The following is a 22,842-nucleotide window of genomic DNA, read 5'->3' on the forward strand; positions in this document are numbered from 1 at the left end:
ATTTTTTTTTAGCACTTTCTTTAGTTTCTTGATCATACCATGTTTGCAAAGTAAATAAAGCAGCTGAACTTTTGATGCTGAGTTTTAGCAGAAATATATCAGATAGCGAAGTCATCAGCAAATGCAGTATGGCTTTATTCATCTATAGTAAAGATACACTGCTCTCCCCAGGTCAGTCCTAGACCTCTGGGACGGTACCTCTGGCCTCCAGTCTACATAGGAAATAGATTGCTCTACATATCTTTCTGGAGTTATGTTCTCTACCCTATCTGGCCCTTAATATGTAAACATCCCCTACCTGGCCAAAAGCAACAAAGTTGGAAAAACTTGGCTGAATCTGGAAACCTGTTTTTAGTCTGCCTCTTCCTGTACCAGAGCCCACATTCCTGTGCATTTTCCAGGGTCTGCCTTCAGGCCACTGTTCTTCGCAGGTTTTGAACTCACACTTATCTAGTGTATGAATTTGGAATTTTCTCTCTTTGGACTTTCAGGTTTCTCCCAGCCTGATGTGCCAATCTATTATACCTTCCAGACTCTCACTCTCCTTTCTTCCCACTCGTCTTCTCTCCTTTCCCCATCTCATCTACCTCACCTGAACAGTCTGGTATCAAGAGTGAGCTTCTTCAATCTTGGCCTGGTGGGGTTTAGGCCAGATAATATTCCCATACCAGCTAATGGGCTTCATCAACCTTGTCTTCTGGCCCCTGGGATGATGCCCACCCGTTCTTCAGGACAGAGAATTCTTGGTATGGATTTGTTTTGATCGATCCCTCTGGCTGCCTTTCTTTGACTCACCTAGTCCTTGCACTTTTTCTCACCACAAATTTTATGTTGGTTGCACAATATAAGAAAGAGACACATCTTTTTTTTTACTATTTTAGTAAACTTATACCACTTAGTTCCCATTTTAGATGTCATTCCACTAACCTCATTTAATCTGTTAACATGTAATAGAGAGTTAATGATAAATAGGATGGAATAAATTTTGCTAACAGAAAGTAATACTTTAAAAGCATGAGAGAGGGATGTCTCCATTTAGATAAGGACTCAAGAGTTCTCTCAAAGGCATTTCTTGGGTGCCCAGAAGTCTGTATACAAACTACTATTATTCTTTTCTTTGACCTAGAGCTGTGCTTCTCAGACTTTAATGTGAGTATGGGTTTGTATACAAAACTGATAAACAAATGTGCACCCGATGCTTTATGTGCAAAATCACTCTTCAAAATCCCTTAAGTTTTATTTGTCCCCTCACAGAGTTGTTTTTTAAAAGATAGTAATTACTTTCCAAGAGTTAAAAAGCAGGAAATTTCAACAAAAATTCAGATTGCCAGTGTCGAAAAAATCTGAGATTTGGCAACACCTCTACCAGAATTTCTTTGCCGCCGCTACGTGCAGGTAGGTATTAAGGCATCTGAGTGTGTGATCCTTGTCTTAAAAGGAGACGCATGGTTGGAACCAAAGAGATAAAGGCATAGACTTCCACCCAGCAACACTTTTTAAAAAAGAGTTAAAATATATAAAAAATAATTGTCTTTCATATTATTACCACTCAGAATAAATCCCTGTTAATTTTTTGGCATATTTGCTTTGTTTCTTTCTTTCTTTTTACTAGGTAATTAGTTTCAATGTTGAGTTTATAATACGAGTGCCAGAGCTTTCTCCCAGACTCAAGTTTATAAATTCTCAATTGGTTTGTGAGGCCAGTAGGGATACTTCTTCTTGTCTAACTTGGTTTCTGGGAAGACTTCATTCAAGTCCTCAAGGGTCATCTGATCGAATGGAATTCTGTTCCTCAACTTCTCCAGCTCTTTCTCGTACTGCTCAATCCTGGTCTTCGACATAGACAGAAACACAGCACAACTTTTCACATCTTCTTTTTCTTCTGCATCTACCGGGTTACTGTACTTAACCTCTGGCACAGGAACCTTCAGTGCATTAAACTTCTTCTCAAAGTCATCTACCAAGCAAGCCTTCGCAACATTGGCCTTGTAGTAAGCCCAGTCGATAGCAGGTGGATTCTCAGGTAGAGTGGCCAACCTGGAGGTGAGGGTCTCATTCCAGGATTTCAGGGAGTTAGCAATGGCCTTCTGGTGTCGGGGTATTATCTCCCCAAAAGCCACCCAGTCAATGGCTTTTAGAGCAAGTTTTCGCCCAGCCATCTTGAGATCCTTCACCGACCCCAGCGACCCACAGTTCACAGCAGCAAGTAACGGAAGGCATATTTGCTTTCAAGGTCCCCTTCCTCCAGTACCATTTTTTGTCTTGTAGAATTTTATTACAGTATGCAAGGTTAATTTCTCTCTCAACAAGGCATCGCCCCCGCCCCCCCCCCCGCCCCCCCCGCCTGCCCCATTCTTAAAAATGTTACTGAGTTTTTCCTCAGGAGATGTAATAATCTTGGGTTTGCAAAATCCAGTCACCTTGTGACGAGGGCATTACATATCACACTTTTTCCGTGCCAGGGACTCCAGGGCTTCCTAGTCAGGATTCTCTCTGGCCAGTGGGCCCAAGTAAAAAACATAGTTCTCAGATGATTCCATAGTGGTTTAAATAGAGCAAAGGTACATCTCTAAGTCCTTGTAACAGGTTAATTTGTGAGTATTCATAAGTGTGAAACAGGCAGTGGAATTCATTCTAGTCCTGGGTCAGAGAGGTGTGTTTTTCACAGATCCCGGCCAGCTTTGGGCCAATGGAAGTACGACGTGAATACAATCAAGTATTCATCTGGACCAAAGTTGGGAAATTCAGATGCCCTTCTTGCGTGGTATGATATCACCAGCCCCACCTTCATTGCTCCAAACCTTTGCACCCAAGAGCCCTCCCCTTGGGAATGAGGATGAACCCATTTGACTTTTGTTCAGACTACTTACATAATAATCTCTGACATGATTGCTGTGTCTTTTAGCATTTCAACCATACTCAGGTGTTTAGGATGCAAATAAATTTTAAATTAATATTTAGACTCCTTTGTTCCCCAAAGATAACTTAACCCATAGGATGGCTGTGATATATAAGTAAATATATATAAAGAATATAAAATAGATTTTCCAATGAGGTAAAGTATAGAGGTTGACATTTTGGCATTTAGTTGGTATTCAGTTAATAACAGTTTTTTCCTTAGTAAAATACACATGATCCCAGCAATATCACAGATTAGATAGGATTCTGTGGTCTATTCAAGAAGCCTTACCATCTCCTAGCATGGTTTCTGTGAGAAAGTGCACTCTGATATACATGTTCGAAAAGGATGCAGAGACGCTGGGAATCTGTCTCTTACTCATCCACAACTCCTGGGCATGGTGAGAAAGTGTATGTGACACTCCTCTTGTCAATGGATGCCTGATGACTCTGGGTCTTTGGGATTCAAACTAGAGCCCTTTCTCCTACACTCATCCCTGCTCCACATGGCATGCTGGGCACCTATAACATCTCTCTCCCTGTTTCTATTTTCTTACCATTTCTCTCCTGTTTGTTCCCATACATGCAGTGCTGGTGAACACTTCATGTTTCAGAAGGAACGTCTTCACCCACATACACGTGTGTCTTTCTGTAGAGCACCAAATTCTTATTATTCTTAAAGATGAATTTGAAAATGCCTATGTTGTACTGCTTTATTTGTTTTGTAATCAGATAAATCACTGTTGTTATTCCCACATGTAAATTTCTGTAATTCAGTTCGGTAGCCAATTCCCCTAGCTAAGAAAAGACACATGGTTAAACAGTGTCTGTATGTCGCCAGGTTTTAATGTTGCATGAAATAGCAGTTCACATGGATTTTGCTTAGTGAACTAACAGGAAGTCCTGTATGGCTAGACTGGAGAAAGCAAGGCAGAGAATGGGGGGTGGGGGAATGGCTAGAGAGAGAAGTAGGGTCCAAATAATGTAAGATCTGCACGTTTGTGATAAACAGTTTGTGTTTTATTCTAAGTATGATGAAAAGTCATTATAAAGTTTTGACTGCAGGGTGGAGGGTAAACTGTGGTGAATAGTGGATAGTGCCGAACAGTGAAAACAAAGAACATAGTTAAGAAGCTTTGCAGGACTCTAGGTGAAAGATAGTAATGGCTTGAATGAGGGGATTAGTAGTGGGCAGAAGAGGTTTCAGCTCTGCACGAAAGTAAAGCCCATAGGATTTGCTGTTGGATTAGGTGTTGCGTGTAGGGGGAAAAGAGGAGTCCAGGAGGCCCCCTGATTTGTTATTCAATCTTTATCGATTCTTTTCCTTCAGTACACCAGTTATCCAAGTTATTCCTTCCTCTGAGAAATCAGCCTTGAGCCATACTCCATTACTTAGTTGCTTCTCATCCCTTCTGTCACCACCTACCTTTGGAAGCTTACAGACTATACCTGTTTTGTGAACTTTCTAACAGATTTTGAAATCCTTGCTCTTTCACCAAACTCTACTGATAGACCAAAGGCCAGACTATTTCCACATAGTTTATTCGGTTGGGAGGAAGGGTTTCCATAGCTATTCTGTCCTCAACCCAGTTGCATGTTACCTCTTTGCTACAGCACCCTACCTTTTATCTGAGAAATACTAATGCTTCATTTTCTGTCCGTATATTTGCTCTGCAAGTTCAGTTCCATGTTTCACTATATGTCCATTGATTTTTAACACCTAGGGGGAAATTCCTGCCTTTTCCTTGTGCTGTTTGGTTCTACATATTTTTTAAAATGATGTTATCATTTTGCTTCCAGTGTAACGGCTGTATTTGATAAAACTTTGAATCACACTTTACCGGTAATCAGGCCCTTTCCCCGTCCTACTCCCATCCCGTTGTAAAGTACACCTGGGTTTTTCAGAAGGCAACAAGCACTTTGCTTCCCATTTTCAAGTGTTGGCCTCTTTCCCATGCTGAGTTTACCAAGCGCTCCATTATGCCAGCATCGTATACGTCTGCCATTCTGCCACATTCACCACATATTTCTCAAGACTGGGAAACCACTTCTGTGTTAGAAACTGTTTGGAAAGAGATGGAAAAATCCCTTCTTTTATGGGAAAAAATAAAAATGACATCCCATTTTAGTGAAAAATCTAGAATTTTCATTGAGTTGACTATAATAATATGTTTTTATGAACCATGTTTAGCAAAGGGAATTAATTTCCTTTGAGTATCACCATGGACTTTTAGAAACCAAGAATGATTTATTTGCTTTGTGTCTAAGATTAACCAAGTTAAGAATGGAAAAATCCTATTAGATCATAAGAGACTGTTCTCTTCCCACTGCAGGATTATGTGCTACAGTATATTTCCTAATCTTTGTTCTTTTTAATAACATTCTTCCTGCATTCATTTGAAAGTCATTACCCCAAAATATTTCCATTAAATTATAATGTGCATGATTTCAGATGGAGATAAATTCCTTGTGTTGTTTTATAATACATACCAAAATTTATTTTTTTTAAATATTGAGCAATGTTTATCTCTTTCAAATGGAACAATTATACTAGCTCTCTACAAGTTTAAGTAATAGCAATATTTTCTTTTACTTGATAACTTTCACTGTTATTTTGGAATAGCAGTATTTTGTTTGGAACATACTATGGACTATGGATGATTTGTGAGATACACTTTGCAAAGAAATTAGAATGTACCCTAAACCAAGAGGCAAGCCAGTCAAGGTTTATTTTCTTTTTTGGTTTTCCATTTTTAAATATTAAAAAAAAGGCAGAATTGGTAGGCTTATAATACATTGGGACACAAACAACTGGAATAATAAAATAGTAATTGATATTCTCAAATAATGTGGAGATGTACATGTAAACCTGCCAAACCTCTCAGCGAGTGATTTCTGCTGTGGTCAGTGAGTCCCAGATAATAGTCGATCTAGGACTTATTTTTTTCAAACTTAAGATACATCTAGAAAATATAACTAGGAAATAGCCTGAATTAAATTAATCAGCAGTTTAGTTTTTATGTATGTCATTATTAGTACATTAAATGTTGCCACTCTGGATGTTTCTCTTTCAACCTAATGGTATCTGCGTTTTGAATTGTTCTCAAAGATAGTTTGGAAATCATCCGGCTTTAAAAAACAAATAGCTAACGTGGGAAACAAAAGAATAAGCCCAAATGTTATCTGTCACTTTGGTTGGATTCACGTATTATCTTAATAACAGTCTACAATTAAATTATCACTTAAATTAATAAATACTAAGTTTTGCCCACCAACCTAGATAAAATCTAATCTAGTACTTCGTAATAGGCCATGGCTCATCAGTACCTCCCAGATGTAGTCTAAACTCCTTAGCATAAGATATGCTTCAGCAGCCAGCCATGGTTCAGTCTCACTTTCTATCCCTTCTCTTTCTCAGACCTCCCGCCTGCCCCACACCCATACTCCAGTGATCTCAGATCTTCACCCCTGTGGATTCTGCTGCCACCTGTAACTTCCCCCTTTTCTTTGCCGGATGAATTACTATTCATTCTTCATGCCCAATAGCAAGTGAGTGGGCAGCCTTTCTGGACTTGATTAGGTGGTCCTGAAATATTTCACATTCTCTGTTTTTTCCTATGGCTGAAATGATGCCTTATTCATCTCTGTATTCCTCTCTTCGTCTAGCTCCTATCCCAGTGTCTGCTAGGTATTCGAAAGCAGGGGTATTGTAGGTGTTTATGGAATTTGTCAATAACTTAATAAATGAATGTCTCAGTAATCCATCCATGGATGGAGAGTAATCAATGCTTTACAGACTAGTGTGCAATATTTCCTCTTTTAATTCTTCATATTTCACAAAAGTGAAGAAATCTATACCTATTGTATTTTAGTACAGAAGCCTACCGTACCCCCGCCCCCCGCCCTCACCTTTACTTTGAATTCAGTGGTAGAATTCTGTTATAGTTATCTCAGGTAAACTACCTGGTCTCATATTATTATATACTAAATATGTGTACATGCCCTTCTGTACATTTATCTGGGTGTAAAGAGTGATATCACAGCAGTCAATGAACTCTCAGAAATATTTACGAAGTATTGACTCCTAAAAATCAAAGTGTAACATGAATTCATAGCCCTGCAAGGGTTTGGAATATCTCTGAGGAAGCTGGCACATGAAACAAGGAAGAAGAAAAAAAGTAAGGCTGAACACAGTTATGGTTAAGGTACTCAGAGGATAAAATGATTGCTCTAGGAATTCCGAGTGATAATGAGATGTCTAAAGAGGGCGAAGAGTGGAGGTAGGATTTGAGTGTGATTTTTAAGGATGAATCAGAGAGAATACTCCAGGAGGATGGGAACGTCCTAGCAGAGGTATAGGCTATGGAGAATATTTCCTTGATCCCTTCTCTTTACTTCACCTTTACTCCCAACACGCGCCTTTGCCTCGTGCTATGCACAGGGTTAAGCTAGTCAAGTTCTGGGAAAGGATCCAGTAGGAAATGTGTAAGACACTTCCTGACCGTAACCAAAAATTGCTTCAGTATGAAATTGCTTTGTTGCTTGGGCCTCACGTGTGTTCCCTTGTCCTTTCACCAACCCCTGTGCTAGTTAAAATGGATCTCCTGATTCTTGACACCTTGACTTAGTGACCAGTGCTAAAGCCTTGCCATTGTGCCTTGGGGTTCTCATCTGCCTGCTTCATTTCTTTTTTACTTTTGGTCTCTGAGCTCCTAAGACCTGTATGTTCAAATTTCCATCTGGCTTGCTGTCCTCACTGACTTGCCGTCCTCACTGAGGCCCTTGGATTGTGAGTGTAGCTGGCTTACTGTCTGACTAGTTGCTGGCTTACTATCTATCTGTTGCTGACCTGCATAAACTACATTTTCAACTGGAGAATATTGTAGTCTCAGTTTCCTGCCCACCTTCTTGTTCTACCATAACAACCAGTTCGCTTGCCATGAAACTTTCATTTGTGGGAAGACTGAAAAAAATGGTGGAAATACTGAAAAAAAAATAGGACAAAGCTGAGCTGTGAAGGAATTTTCAAGACAGGTTGAAGAGTAGGTTTCATTCTCTGTGTCAGTGGTCTTCAAAGTGGTGAGTTTGCACCTCAGAAATATTCAGGATGATCCATTGGGGTGTAGAACAATATATAGTACAATGATTGGTTCAATGTGTTTTTATATTAAAAAATTAAAAGAAATACAATTATGTAAAATATAGAAGAAATTAAAGATACAGGTATTTAAAATAAAAATAAATTTAAAATGCAAAGGTTTAATTATAGATTCAAGACTCAAGTTACTCTCTAGTCCAGATGGTCACATAGAAAGTGTGGTAGAAGTTTCAGGAGGGAGGAGTCTGAACTCCACAACATGGAAAGATAGATGATAGAGACCTGACCTGTTTATGTACTCTCAGCATATTTGAGGTATTGCAGTTTACGTGTGCCTAAATTTACAGATTGTGTTTTTGATTTTAACCAAATTAGTACTCACAACATGATCAAGTAAGTGCCTTGAAAAGGAAGTTTTGCCAAGAACCTGTAGATTGAAGCTACTCATGATGAAATCACATGTCGATGTTGATACTTACACTCCTAAAACAAACCCTTCCTTAACTACACTTAGAGTAAAAGTCAATGATATTTTAGTCAGGTATAGCAGAAATACCACCAAAAACCCCCGATATTTCCAAGAAGACTATTAGAAAGGTAGCTATATAGAGATAGCTTTGATGAAGAACCTCACCCTAAATATATATACTACTTCGAGATAATAAGCACTGTGACTATGGTATTATTTAACAATAGTGTTTATTTTACTTTTACACTCCATTTTAAATTTTTCCATTTTTTCCCATGTTTAGAATACATGTATTTCACTTTAAGAATAGGTTATATATTTTATACATAAATAATAATCATGTTTTGAGTACATGATTAAAATTGCTTTTAGTGATTGGGGTTATTCTGTTAGCATGATTGAAAATGTTTGGAGACCATAGGCACCCCCAGTGGGGAGAGATTTCAATCTGGAAGTGACAAGATGAGTTTAGACTTTCCTGAAGTTCATTCTGAAGAGCTTAAATAGGGAATACCATTTTGGGAATCATTAGACTCTCATTTGAAATCACAGTCCAAAATAATTTTTTTAGGAAATAATTCAGTTCTGTTGAAAAATTAAATGGTGTGCTATTTCCCTGAATACTCCCGGAATAGTATAGGTTTATGTGAACTAATTAATTTTTTAGGAAAAGGATATAAATATTATGTGTGTGTATATAGTGGGGGGTGCCAAAAAATGTATACACATGACTTGTATTCATCTTTTGTTGTTGGCATATATTGAATATTACAATGTTAATACAGTTTTTTTCCTTTCTTAAAATTTGTATACATTTTTTTGGCACCCTCTGTATATATACTTTTATATATTTATGTATACTTTTATGTATTTTACATATATACTTTTGTATACTTAAATATATATGCATCTATGATATGTATCATGTATCATTGATTTTTTGTTTTTTTTCTCTTAGTTAAGGAAGAGCTTGTATTAGGAATCTAAGTCTCAGCTTCAACATGTGATTGAATTGTGAATAGTGCCTTCAATCTGCAGATTCTTAGTAGGAATCTTTTTAAGGGTGTGTGTGTGTGTGTGTGTGTGTGTGTGTGTGTGTGTGTGTACTTTCACAATTTTGTTTTTATCTTTAATGTGAAGAAACCAACTACTGGGTGAAAAATCTCATTTTTTTATGGGAATTTATTTTTTGACAGAGGTGATGTAAAGTTCTTTTGTCAACGTTTCTTTTCTATCTCTTCCTATTACAATTTTGTTCATATATTTGAATATACAGCTCACAAGAGAAAGGATAACATTAACCTAGCCAGAAATGGTCTTTATATTAACTTAATGGACATGTCTTATTTAATATTAAAAAATAGATTTCCAATTAATGGGCTTTCTGTCCGTTCTACAGTAAACGTAGTAAAGGGGTTTTAATGGAGAGCTGTAACATCTTAAACACATCCATTCGATGGGTTTGCCAAGGAAAGTAATTATGACTGTGAAATCAGTGTGGCTCTATTTTTAAGTGAAGTTCTTCAGGAAAAGAGGGTAGGCAGCATAATGAGAATTCTATTTTTAACTGAGATTAGCTCTTTCGTGTATTGACAACATGTGACTCTTTCAGACAGACTACTGGGCATTTAGCTTTTGAACTCTTTCATATTCTGTAAACATGAGGAAGCACCAGTTTGTTTCTTTACCCACACATTCCCATCCAGGCCTCATGTGCTGAATCCATGAAGTTACCTTTATTCAAAATCCATCAGAAGGTGTGATTGGGATTCATTCTCTTGATATTTCCATAGAAACTGAAAAATTGGTCATAATGTTTTTACTTACTGGTTTGCCTAGGAGAAGAAAGTTTATTTTAGCTTATGGTAATTTTTATTAATATAAAAAATATAGGGCCGGCCCAGTGGCTCAGGCGGTTAGAACTCCATGCTCCTAACTCCGAAGGCTGCCAGTTTGATTCCCACATGGGCCAGTGGGCTCTCAACCACAAGGTTGCCAGTTCAATTTCTCGAGTCCCATAAGGGATGGTGGGCTCCGCTCCCTGCAACTAAGATTGAACACAGCACCTTGAGCTGAGCTGCCGCTGAGCTCCCGGATGGCTCAGTTGGTTGGAGCACATCCTCTTAACCATAAGGTTGCCTGTTTGACCCCCGCAAGGGATGGTGGGCTGCGACCCCTGCAACTAACAATGGCAACTGGAGCTGAGCTGTGCCTTCCACAACTAAGACTAAAGGGACAGCAACTTGAAGCTGAATGGCACCCTCCACAACTAAGATTGAAAGGACAACAACTTGACTTGGAAAAAAGTCATGGAAGTACACACTGTTCCCCAATAAAATCGTTATATATATATATATATATATATATATATATATAATGTTCCCCAATAAAATCGTAATATATATATATATATATATATATATATATATATATATATATATATATATATAATGAATCACACAGAGGTTGACCTTGAAACTTCTCACTGGTTTCAGTATCATTGCAGCTGAATTTCAAATGAGAAAATTAAACATTAAATATATACTATGTAATATTCTCCCCTTTATTTATGTATTTACTTTGGCCTCTCCCTTCTTAGCTTTCTATGTCTCCAAAAGAGTATAAACTTTTTGGAATTGGAATCAGAAACGATGTCTATGACATTGTTTCCCCCTTGTCCTCTCAGGAAGTTAATTAAAATGGGAACTGTCTCAAGTCCCACTAACAGTGTCTTTCCATAACTCAGTTTGAGGACACACTACACATAAGCGAACAGTTGCAAAATCTGTTGAGTAGCCTCATATTGATCAGAGTGCTGAGTCTGCAGTGCAACTACCTGGGTTCAAATCTTGGCTCTGGCAATTCTGAGCTGCGTGCTATATGGACAATTGAATGAATGAGCCAATCTCAGCGAATTGTTATGAGCATAAAATGCAAAAACGCATATAAATGCCCAACAAGGTGCCTGATAATATGGTAAGTGCTTCATAAATAAAAGCTATTATTATTGTCATTACGATTATGGAGGAGAGATAACCTTTTTAACATTAGGTATTTAAGGCGGTAATTAACTCCTCAAAAAGACCAGTGGTGAAAAGCAGAAAACCTGTTGTTCTGATACCAGGTCCACTTGTAATGAAGAAAGGGAGAAGGGAAAGTAAGACAAGAAGGTGAACAGGAAGACCTGAGTCCACTTGAGGCCCAAGTAGCTATTATGATTTTAAATCACAGTACCAAGCATTTCTCTTGACCCTCTGCTGACATCATCTTTTGCTCAAAGTATTAAGTCCAGTTTTCACACCTGTATTGTCCACATTTGTTTTTGTGTAGCAGAATTTTGGGACTCGGATGTTTCCATTTGAAACCTATTTTCACTCTCATTAACCCTCTAGATTTATACTGTATAAAAAACAAGAGTAGGCAAACATAGTAGGCCTTGAGGTCTTTATGTTTTTTAGATTGAATTGAATGAGAAAAATTGTTCAGAAACAAAGCCTAAAATTGAAGGGGGACCATTCCTACATTTGATGAAGAGAATTGGAATATTCACAAGTGTATTGTTAGAAACACATATTAATGGATTATTAATTAGGCACTGTTCAAAGTGTTTTACATATATACATATACATATATACACGTCTGTATATATTTGTTTATCTAATCCTCACAACTGCTCTATGATTAGGTACCTATTATTGACATTTTACGGATAAAGACATTGAGGCACAAAGAATTTAACTTCCCTGCAAACATCTATTAAACCACTTAGTAGTACGTAGTTCTGCTCCAGAGCCTATGCCTGAACCTCTGGGTCCCATCATCTCTCTTAACCCCATTCTGTGTTAATTAAATACACATTTAATTATTTGTGTATTTCTGATCATTAAAAGTCTCACTGTAAAAATGATGTGCCATATTTAAGCAAGAGTTTGTGTTTTTGCCTGGGTAATTTGGGCCCTGGGCAAATCATGTGTGTTGCAGGCTGCAGAAATGAATGGCCAATGCTTTCTCATTCATGATTACTGAGGGCAGAGTAGAAGCAATGCTCTGCATGGATTGGGGTCCACCTTTTGAATGGAAGTGTCACCCACCACTCACAGTAGCAGTAGTTGACACGAGCAGAGAATCAGCATGTTTATGAATTGCTCTCCTCACCCAAAGCATAAGCCCAGATTTGTAGCCATTTTACTACAATTATCCTGTTATAACAATATTTACTACTTTGTTAGAATTCTTAGTTTTATAATTTGATAGATGTTATCTAACCAATTAGGTCTAATAGAAGTTGTACTTCTAAAAGTGGTAGCATAAAAATAGTATTGGATTTATTGATATACGTACGGAATTGTAAACTGCCTTTAGTAATGTTATGATTACAATAAAATTTTAAGAAACGTCTTCAAGTTTTATATTTTCTTGATTAGAGGAAATTTAAATTTGATGAGGAAACCTAGGTATCCTCCATTCAGAGTTTTTCAATTCTGTGCCTTCTAAGCTCCATTTATCACAATTCATGCATCTCTCCCTGTTGCAGAGTAGTTTTCTAAATATAATCACAAAGGTTGAGTTTGCTTTCTACAGAACCTCATTCTGATATGAATTCCATGTGAGTATCCCCAGGGTAAACCAAGCCAACCAAAAGGCACTTTCAAGATGCATGTGTTTTTATTATTTGAAAATATTTGGAATTAGTTGTTCGTAGATACATGATACTTCTGTCCTGCCTCAGCCTCAGAAATCTTTGCAGGTGAATGTCATGCATAGATAGTGTTTTGTCATCATGAATTTTAGAGATTTAATAGCACCCTCTTAGAACGGTTACTTTGACAGTGAAAATCTATTCCTTTGTTCAGTGTGTGCAGTAGTGGGTGGGTGCAGTAATGGCTCCATGCTTAGCTGAATAATAACACAGCCTTAGTTGAGGCTCTACTCTGTGCCAATCACTGTGCTAAACTAAACCTTTCATGAAGACCATCTCATTTAATCCTCACATCAAGTCTTTGAGTGAGCTCCTCTTATTGTCCTTATTTAAAAAATTATAAACCTGAGGCTCAGAGAGTTAATTTAGCTTGTCCAAGGTCGCACAACTAGTAAGTGGTGATAAGTGGATTGGGCCTTAATTCCAGACCAGAGAATTTGGATATTATGCTTAGTGAAGCATAGCTATAAAAGTGTATTACTAGTTATTAAAAATTTGTAAATATAATTATTTTATCTAATAATTAACCTTTAATAAAAAAGATATTTCCCCCATTTCTCATTGAGTTTCACTTACCTGTCACTGCTAGATCTTTTTCATTAAGTTTATAGGTCAAGTGGTTAATAATAGCTAAACAAACTTTTAAATCTACCAGTTAAATTTATTTATTAACAACAATAAAAACAAAACAGGCTCTTTTTCAAGAAACCTTTTCTAATTAACAGTAATACGATTACAATATTTTAATTACCTTCAAGATTCCTTAAGAGACGAATTCTCTAAGTAACTATTGCAACATTTATGAACAGATTTTATGGTCTGCCTGTGTGTTGTCCTCAAAACTATGTAAGCTTATAGTTTGATATAAGTGATGTTTGTTCATTTTTTCTTTGTCTTTCTTTTAACTTTGAGAAATGTAACACAGTTAAACTTTCTTTTTAATATTCATTATTATTAATTTGTGGGAACCATTACCTAGAAAATATGAACTTATCAAGACAGCATTCTTAAAGTAATCTAAGAAAGATAGCATATTCAGATGTAGTTTAGTATAACTTATTTTTAATTGTTATAGAGTATTGTAATGTTCTAACAAAAATTAAAAATAATATTCTGGTTTAAAAGGATGTTGATGTTAAAAATAATTATTTTGATATTTGGTTTGAGTGACTATGGAGTTTGGCTGAAGAATCCAGCGGTTGTTTAATTCCCCTGACTTCAATATTACTTATTAATCTATGTGGCCTTTGGTCAGAAATCTGAGGAAGAGCCACATGAACTGAGCATGATGAGGTCCATGACCTTGTTTGTTTGTTTTTCCATTGTGTCTGAAGGCTAAACTCTTTTAGGAATGCAAAAGCACTGCAAAAAAGAACTTTGACTGTGAGATTGGTAGAAAAGGGGGTGGGAACCAAGTAAAAAATACACATGGAGTTCTAAAATTAGCCACTGCTATCAAAGTGCTGCTCACAGGGGGCTGTTCGCTGGCTTGTGGTTGGGAGGACCCTCCCCCACCTCCACTGGAATGCTCTGGGAAGGAGGAGCCAGCCTTCTGATCCCAAGCTTTGCCCTCTGCAGTGTATGATGTGGGTGTGACTCATCCTTAGATAGAAAAATTACCAGAATTAACTTTGAAAGAGTAGATTGGCTAATTTGATTCATAAGTACCCACGTAACTAATAGTTTAGCATTTCATAATTCATATGTATAAACATTTTGACGCTAATGATAAGGCTTCTGGCCATACTTAGCATCGTTTGTTCATACTTCCAAGCCTTTGAATGTTTTTGACTCTCTTATATGTGGTGACAGGTTGTGGTTGAGATGGGTATGGGCAGGGGACCTTGACCTCTTCGTAACATTTTTAGGAGGTTTTCTTTGGACATGGACTAGTGCCAGGTCTTGGAGAGTTGGAGAGATGTGGAGGGGATATTTGGATGCAGGATGCCTTCAACCTCTGACCGAGTATTCAGTGTAGCCACTTTATTATACTGGGATTGCCTCTAGAATCCCATTCCAGTGAGCTAATTGAAAGTAAGAATTATATCTATTTAATAAGGCAATAGCATTTTCTTAAAAACAGATTTAATATGACAGTTTTTCATTTCATTTGAAGTGACACCTTAATAATGATGTGATTTTAAAACATTTAGAAATATGAAGGTATTTTGAAATTGTTAACATCATTACACCAAAATCTAAAGGAAATGTAAATTTTCAATAATCCCACCCCCAATAGGTCAGTTGGTTAGGCCCCTTTTGTGGTGGAGCCTAGGCATTTAAATTTTTAGGAAGCTCTGTAGGTGATCTTGTGTGCATAACCGGTGAAGAACCAGTGTTTTATGTAGTTTCAACCACATACACATATTATTTTATATTCTATTTATGTATTCCGTTTTACTTAATGCTATAGCAAATATTTCCAATGCTTCTCTAACGTCTTCCAGTATTTCATTATAATATTCATATATTTGTGTATCCTAACTTATCGTATTATTCTTATAATGTTGAATGTTTTATGTGTAAGTCAGTAGAAAGCAGTGGTGCAGTATCATTTGATTTCTGATCATTTCCAGGCGAAACCAAAGAGAAGGCACAAACCTTGCCACATTGCTTTCATAAGGGATGTAGCAATCCAGTGCTATCAGCCATGAGTGCTTGTTTCACCACAATTTTCCTGGAATTGGGAATTATCATTTACTAAACACCATTTTAATCTTCATTATTTTCAAGACTTCAAAAATGAGACGAGTGGGGAAATGTAAATAGCTATGTTTATAAATAGAGCCATGGGCACTTCCCTGGAACTAGAGAGATGTGAATAGTTCTGTGTCTATAATCAGATAGATACGGGTAGGTTATACCAATTTAAAAGTGACTTTCTAAATCATCACCAACAAAAATTTTTTAAATGTTAGTTTTTAAAATTAACAAGCAAGAATGGATAAAAATTAACTACCATGACTTATGCCAACCATATCTTAACAGTTGGAATACTTGAATACCAAAAAAGCCTGTGGTGGATCAAAACCAAAATGAACAGGTGTAACCTGCTTTGCCTTCTTAAGGTTTGTATCAAGCTCTGAATCTGACACACTGCTGAGGAAGTAAGTTTGAAACCTGATTATTTCTGTAGTTGAGAGAACACACTCCTTTCCTTAAAAGAATAAAACAGCCAGAGTGTCTCAACTCATGTTGTTTATTACCCCTTGAAAATAGAAAGCAGGCTTCCCAGCAGAAAGGCTATTGGCCAACAAATACCTAGAAATGCAGATGTTCAGAGAATACCTCTGAACTTTTGAATTGGACTCCCCCTCATGTTCTTCCTACTCTTATCACTTTTGTCATTGTCATTTTTATAAAAGGAGCACTTGAAAAGTACTCACTATGCTGAGTCTTTTTCTGCCTTATTTAATGTTTAGCCTAGGTCTTAGGGAGTTGTATTTCACTGTTCCATTTGTCAGATGAAGAAACGGAGCATGGAGGGGATAAACACCTAATTCAAGGTTATACAACTAGTAAGAGCAGAAGCTGGAATTTGACTGAGGTTGATCAGATCCAGAGTCTGTCCTTCCAACTCCTGCAATTGAACATCTAAGTGGACTTTCTAAGGCTATTTGGCTCTCACAGATGCTGTGATTTGGATGCTCGATAAGTCCAATCTGATGGCCGTGGAAGGTGCTAATTCTTGTAGGAAGTAGTTCCAGAGTTTTGGACCAGCTCTGGTTCTAATTGTTTTCCAGAAGTCTTCCTTGACTTCCAGGAAGCCTGCAGCGGTTTTATGACAGGCCACATCTACATACTAGACTGAATGAAGGCCCAGATCCAGAGAGAAATGATCTAAACATCTCTTTCCCAGAGGCCAGTTCTCTTTTATTAACATCTACATCACTAGGTTTTAATCTCCACGCTGAAAAGTGATTTTATATCTTGCATCTTCCATGTCCATGAGTCACCAAATTCAGTATGAGATAGGTACAAAGATTGGTGGAAAGACTGTAGGTTTTGAATGTAGCTATATCTGAGTTTGAAATCTAGCCCTGCTACTTACTATTTTTATAGCTTTGGACAGCTAAGTTACTTAATGTCTCTGTACCTTGGGTTTTTGGTCTTTAAATATATATAACAATAATAAGTTTGCAGGATTGTTATGGAGATTAAACATAGTATCTGTATATAAATATTTTATACATTGTCTGGCACATGTGTAACAGAATGAAATGCTGGGCCTTTCGGCCTCCATCTTGTTCATGCTTGCTTTGTTCCCATGGCCTTCAGGTTAGTAGCTTCTTGCATATGGACATGCTAACCATTGGGAGAATTCTGCTTACTGCTTGAGGTTTACAAAAGCAGCCTCTTACCAGAAAGTGCCTCTCCTGAGGAGATAAGGGAAGTATGTGTTGTTTATCAGAGATTTGCAGGAACCTCGAGACTGGACACACGTCAACTAGGGTCAGCAGACTAAGCACCATCTTCCTCTGCTGGCACCAGATGTCTGTGGTTGTCAATCACCTCTTGCCCCTCCCATTTTACCTTCCCTTCACAGGAAAGAAGCCCCTCCCATTTTACCTTCCCTTCACAGGAAAGAAGCCTGAACTCTGTAGTTTCTTAAGATGGATTTGAGGATTAGGTCTCCCATCTTCTCAGTTGACAGCTTCTTAATCAATAACCTTTCCTTACTCCAGACTCGGACATTCTGTTTTGGCCTTTCGAGGCATCGGGCACACAGCCTTTGGACGGGTAATGCATGTAGACTGTCATCCTTGAAAATCCTCTCATTTTTCACTCCACAACACAATGGCTATTTAAACCATTCTTTTAAATTTCCACTTCTAATATTACTACAGCCAAGGCTTCCCTCACTTCACTTTTTAGTGGACTATATATATATATATATATATATATTTATACCATATATATACATATATATACACATCATATATATGTATATACATATACCATATATATATATAAGTATACCATATATATATATAAGTATACCATATACATATATATATATATATGGTGTATAGTATACACACACCAGCCAGCAGGATCTTCTCAAATCATCCTTTAATTATGTCTTTCCTCAATTTAAGAATTCAGTGTTCATTACCCAGAGACTTAATCACTCTGCTTCTAGGTCATACCGTTGGACTGCCCTGCCTGTTGCATATTTTTCTGATAGGGATTTCAAGATACATATTTTGTCTAAAAGTACTAATCCCAACCCATTTGGTCAGCCTTAGGAAAAAGGTACATTTCCCAATATAGTCACTGTGCTTTATTGTTGCATTCCATTGATCTCTATAGATCTGGATTTTTTTATCACAAATTTTTGTACCATAATGTATGCTTCTCCATAAGTTTACTGACTTTGATTAAAAAAAATAAATGTATTTATTTTAATGTGTATCCTTAAGACTTTACAGTGCCTTCTAGTTCTGTTGCTATCTGTGCTTATCCTATTGATACAAAGGTCTGACAATTAAGTGTACAAACTCATCCTAGAAAAAGTGATACATACTTCATTGCTGAATATCGCTATGGTCACCTTCAAAGTACACCCCTTGGGAAGCTATGCACTGACACCAGTGCCTACTCCACCCTTTAAAGCAATTTTGGAACTCTTTCTGGAATGGCCATCACAGCTGTCGTCATATTACCCTTGATGTCCTGAATGTCATCAAAATGTGTTCCTTTTAGTATTTCCTTAATCTTCAATAAAGAAAGTCATTGGGGGCTAGATCAAGTGAGTAGGGAGGGTGTTCCAATACAGTTACTTGTTTACTGGCTAAAAACTCCCTCACAGACAGTGCAATGTGAGCTGATGCATTGTTGTGATGCAAGAATTGTGAATTGTTCGCAAAAAGTTCAGGTCGTCTAACTTTTTCATGCAGCCTTTTCAACACTTCCAAATAGTAAACTTGGTTAACTGTTTGTCCAGTTGGTGCAAATTCAAAATGAATAACCCCTCTGATATAAAAAAAAACATCGTTGAAACAAGTTTGCGAACTTACTTGTCAGACCTCGTATTTACTATTGGGTGGACTTTGATCCCATCTCCTGTCAGCCTTCTCTTGAGTCTTAAGGATGGAATTTGTTAGGCAGTCACTACAGCCATTTATCTTCCATTCCCTTTATCACTTTATTTGACTTATTCCAGATGTTATACACATTGATTTTGTACAGCATAAGAACTTTTTCTTTCTGGTTGGATTCTAATGAATAGGTCTTTGCTTGGACATTTTGGCAATAGCAGCATAGGACTTTGGGGACATAACCTTCAAGGACTACAAAATTTCATATTTATCTTTTAAAGCTGGCAGAAAGCTCATTGTTTCATACATAGAGTTTGGGTTAAGTTTGTCTATAAGCTTTTTGTTTTAACATACCGACTAAAGATTATCCCTAGTTTTTCTGGCTACATGTGAAGCATTGTGAACTACCTGCTATCACAGACATCAAATCTAAACCTCTACTTCTAAGTATTTAAATATTTTCCACCTATTAATAGCATTCTTCCTTTCACCCATATTTAGAATTACAAAATCATAAAGGATCAAAGAACTCATCTGGTCTAATTATTTTCTTTTTGCCCAAATATGCACCCTTGTTTCTATTTCATTTCATATGTACTTCCCAACAGTGTCTTTATATTACCAAACAATGGGCGAAATAGAAAGTCTTGCCCAATCATAATAACAATTCATTGTAATGACTAGAGAGATATTTACATGGGATTAGAGATTTCAAAATGAAGTTAATAAGAGACAATAATGTTGGGAAGTGTAATTGATATGCATAAAATTCTGTTATTACAGATTCAAATTAGTGGTTCACTTCCTTTTATTTTACCAAGATCTTGTAGGGATTATTATTCTAAATGAGAAGAAAAACAACTGGAGCTTTAAAAATTAAGGTTCTTCTTCAAGGTAATCACTTTCCTTGCTAAACTATGCTACAGTTATTTAATGTACATATCTGTGATTCAGGTGAGGTTTGCTTAAGCTTTGAGTTTAGTTCCATTAAAGGAAACACAGACAATAGCTTGAGATCTCAACACTGCTAAAATAAATACAAAAACTATTTTGAAAGAGGATTATTTTGCAAAACTCTTTTGAAAATATTTTGTTGACTTCTTGAATAAAAAGGATCCTTTTTCCCCCTTTATAGTCCGTTTTTACTCTCCATTATTCTAAATTTGTCTGCCCCCACCTAGTATTTATTATATAGTTTTATCAGATATAAGACATTTTTAATATGCTAATGAGGACTGGTTAGCATTTTATAGTTTATTTCTATAATGCGTTAAGCTAATCAAGAAATCTTTGTTTTATTAGATGAATTGGAAAAGTTGCAATCTAATTAGTATCTTTTCCTCTAATTATTGCAGAAAACAGAATTTATTTTTCTTCCTTAGAAAACAATTATACAGTTTTCTATAAAGTGAACAGCTCAACAGAAATAGCATAGTTAATGTGAAAAATTTAAACATGGAATTTTACTCCTTTAATTAAAAAAAAATCTAACCAAGTTCTTCTGTACTTATAAAAATTGTTCTTATAAAAGTCATTAACGAACTGCTCTCTGCCAAATCCAGTTGTTGTTTTTCCATTCTCATCTTCCTTTGATATTGTTTCCCACATCCTACTTTGTGAAACTTTCTTTTTCAGTATTTTAATTGGTTTCAAAATTTTATTATGAAACATGTGAACTCTTTAAAAATGTGAGCACTCGTGTTCCCCCTCCCAGTTTAATAAATAAGACATTATCAACAGAGTTCAAGTGCCCTTCATGTTTCTCCCTGATTGTAATTTCCTCCTTGCCCAATCAGTAGTGTAACCATTACCCAAAATTTGGTATTTACCATTCTCATGCATTTATTATACTTTTCCTGTACATGTGTATGCTCCTAGTCAATATGTCGTATTTTTATATGCTTTTAACCTTTATATAAATGATATTATATGTGTGTTCTTTAGCACCTGTTTTCACTTGACACTGTTTTATGAGATTCCTCCTTTTCTGGTTTTTTTCTTACCGTTCTGTGATACTGTTTTCTGTTTTCCTCTCATCATTACTTCCCTGCTCACTTCCATGTGCATTCCCTGCCCCACTTAGCTTCTACTAAGTTCTTGTATTCTCCTGAGATCTAGGCCTGTTTGTCTAAAAACCTGATGGATAACTGCAACAGGATGTCCTGCAAGTGCCATAAACTTCATCCTTCAAAAAGTGAGTTTATTATCTTCTCCCTAGACCTGAAATTTCTTCTGCTTTTCTTCAATTTGAATAAGGCCACACCATCAACTCTGTCTTCCATGCTGTTAATTATAGATAGTCATTCTGAAATCCCTAATGTTCTTTACTCTTCACAACTACTTTAGTCACTAAATCCTCTAGGAGCTAAAAAAAAAAAAATCTAACCTAATTTCTTTTGTGCTTATAAAAATTGTTCTTATAAAAGGCATTAACAGACTGTTCTCTGCCAAATCCAATTGCTGTTTTTCCATTCTCCTCTTCCTTTGATATTGTTTCCCACATCCTAAAAGTAAAAACCAAGCTGCTGGAAGAGGACACATAATAATACATACACATAATAAGTAAGACTTAAGCCAGTAAAGTTTTGTCTTATTTTGTTTTTTTTGTACTACAGTCTGAGGTAGGTGCCCAGGTCACTGGGCAGCTCTACTCTGTACAGCCTGCTAGAGACTCAGACTACAGTGGTGCTTCCATCTTCAACCTATGACTTCCAAGGTTACCATTCCAGCCAGTAGGAGAAGGGATAGTGGAAGTCCAGGGTCAAGAACTGACTCTTAAAAAAGGCCCACGTTTGAATCACTTCCATTTACATTCTGCTGGCTGCATGGGGTCCAAGAAGCATGTTCTCTAAGCGGGTAGCCACCCCCCTGGTTATAACTCTATACCGCAAAATCATGGGAGAATGGATTTTGGGGGATGGTTCCATGTCTGTGCCACACGTAGCTTCATAAATGTTTTTCAGGGGCTTCTATTCCTCACCTCATTTAAATGACACTGGGATTGTCCAAGACTTTAACATCTCCTGTTTAAACTCTTTCAAATAACCTTTTGCCTAGTTATATTTATTTCTGCCAATCTATTCCCCATGCTAATGTCAAAATTATCTTTCAAAAATATTGGTGTTCTATAATTAACCTTCAGTAAAATCAAAAAGTCTAATGCACAGTATAATGGATATAGGCAACCATGCTGTACTACAGTCATCAAACTTGCTAAGAGACTGAAAATTATCCCAACCATTAAAAAGGGGATAATTATGAAATAGGATAGGGGTGCTGAATATCACTAAAGTGTCAATCATATTATATAAATATACCAAATTAACACATTGTACACTTCAAATTTACACAGTGTTGTATGTTCAATATATTCAATAAAAATAAATCATGTCCAGTATCCCTCTGAGGTCTCTATAATGCTTCTGGGATAAATGCCATGATGCATGACAGATGTATAGAACAGTCACAACTTGGCCTCAGGTTACTTCTCTGACCTTGTCTCCTGACACGCTCGTTGTCCACATGTTTTATACTTTGAAAACACTTGTGCTAGCTCGGTGTCATTTAACCATGTTATGTAATTTTATAGCTGTATGTCTTCATTTTTGAAATTCTGTGACTAGAGCATCTCCCTTTA

At 36.7% G+C, this 22,842-nt stretch overlaps 1 protein-coding gene and 1 pseudogene across 1 annotated transcript in view; one reads left to right on the plus strand and one right to left on the minus strand.

Annotated features, from left to right (window-relative positions):
• The window catches only part of ADGRV1 (adhesion G protein-coupled receptor V1), a 503,930-nt gene that overhangs the window by 271,853 nt on the left and 209,235 nt on the right, over positions 1-22,842 (plus strand). The gene's annotated exons all lie outside the window — the stretch shown is intronic.
• Positions 1,613-2,210, minus strand: LOC109448675 (ATP synthase peripheral stalk subunit d, mitochondrial pseudogene; annotated as a pseudogene).

The sequence above is a fragment of the Rhinolophus sinicus genome, chromosome 3, assembly GCF_057876585.1.
Source record: "Rhinolophus sinicus isolate RSI-liver-muscle chromosome 3, RSI-T2T, whole genome shotgun sequence".
Classification (NCBI taxonomy): Eukaryota; Metazoa; Chordata; class Mammalia; order Chiroptera; family Rhinolophidae; genus Rhinolophus; species Rhinolophus sinicus.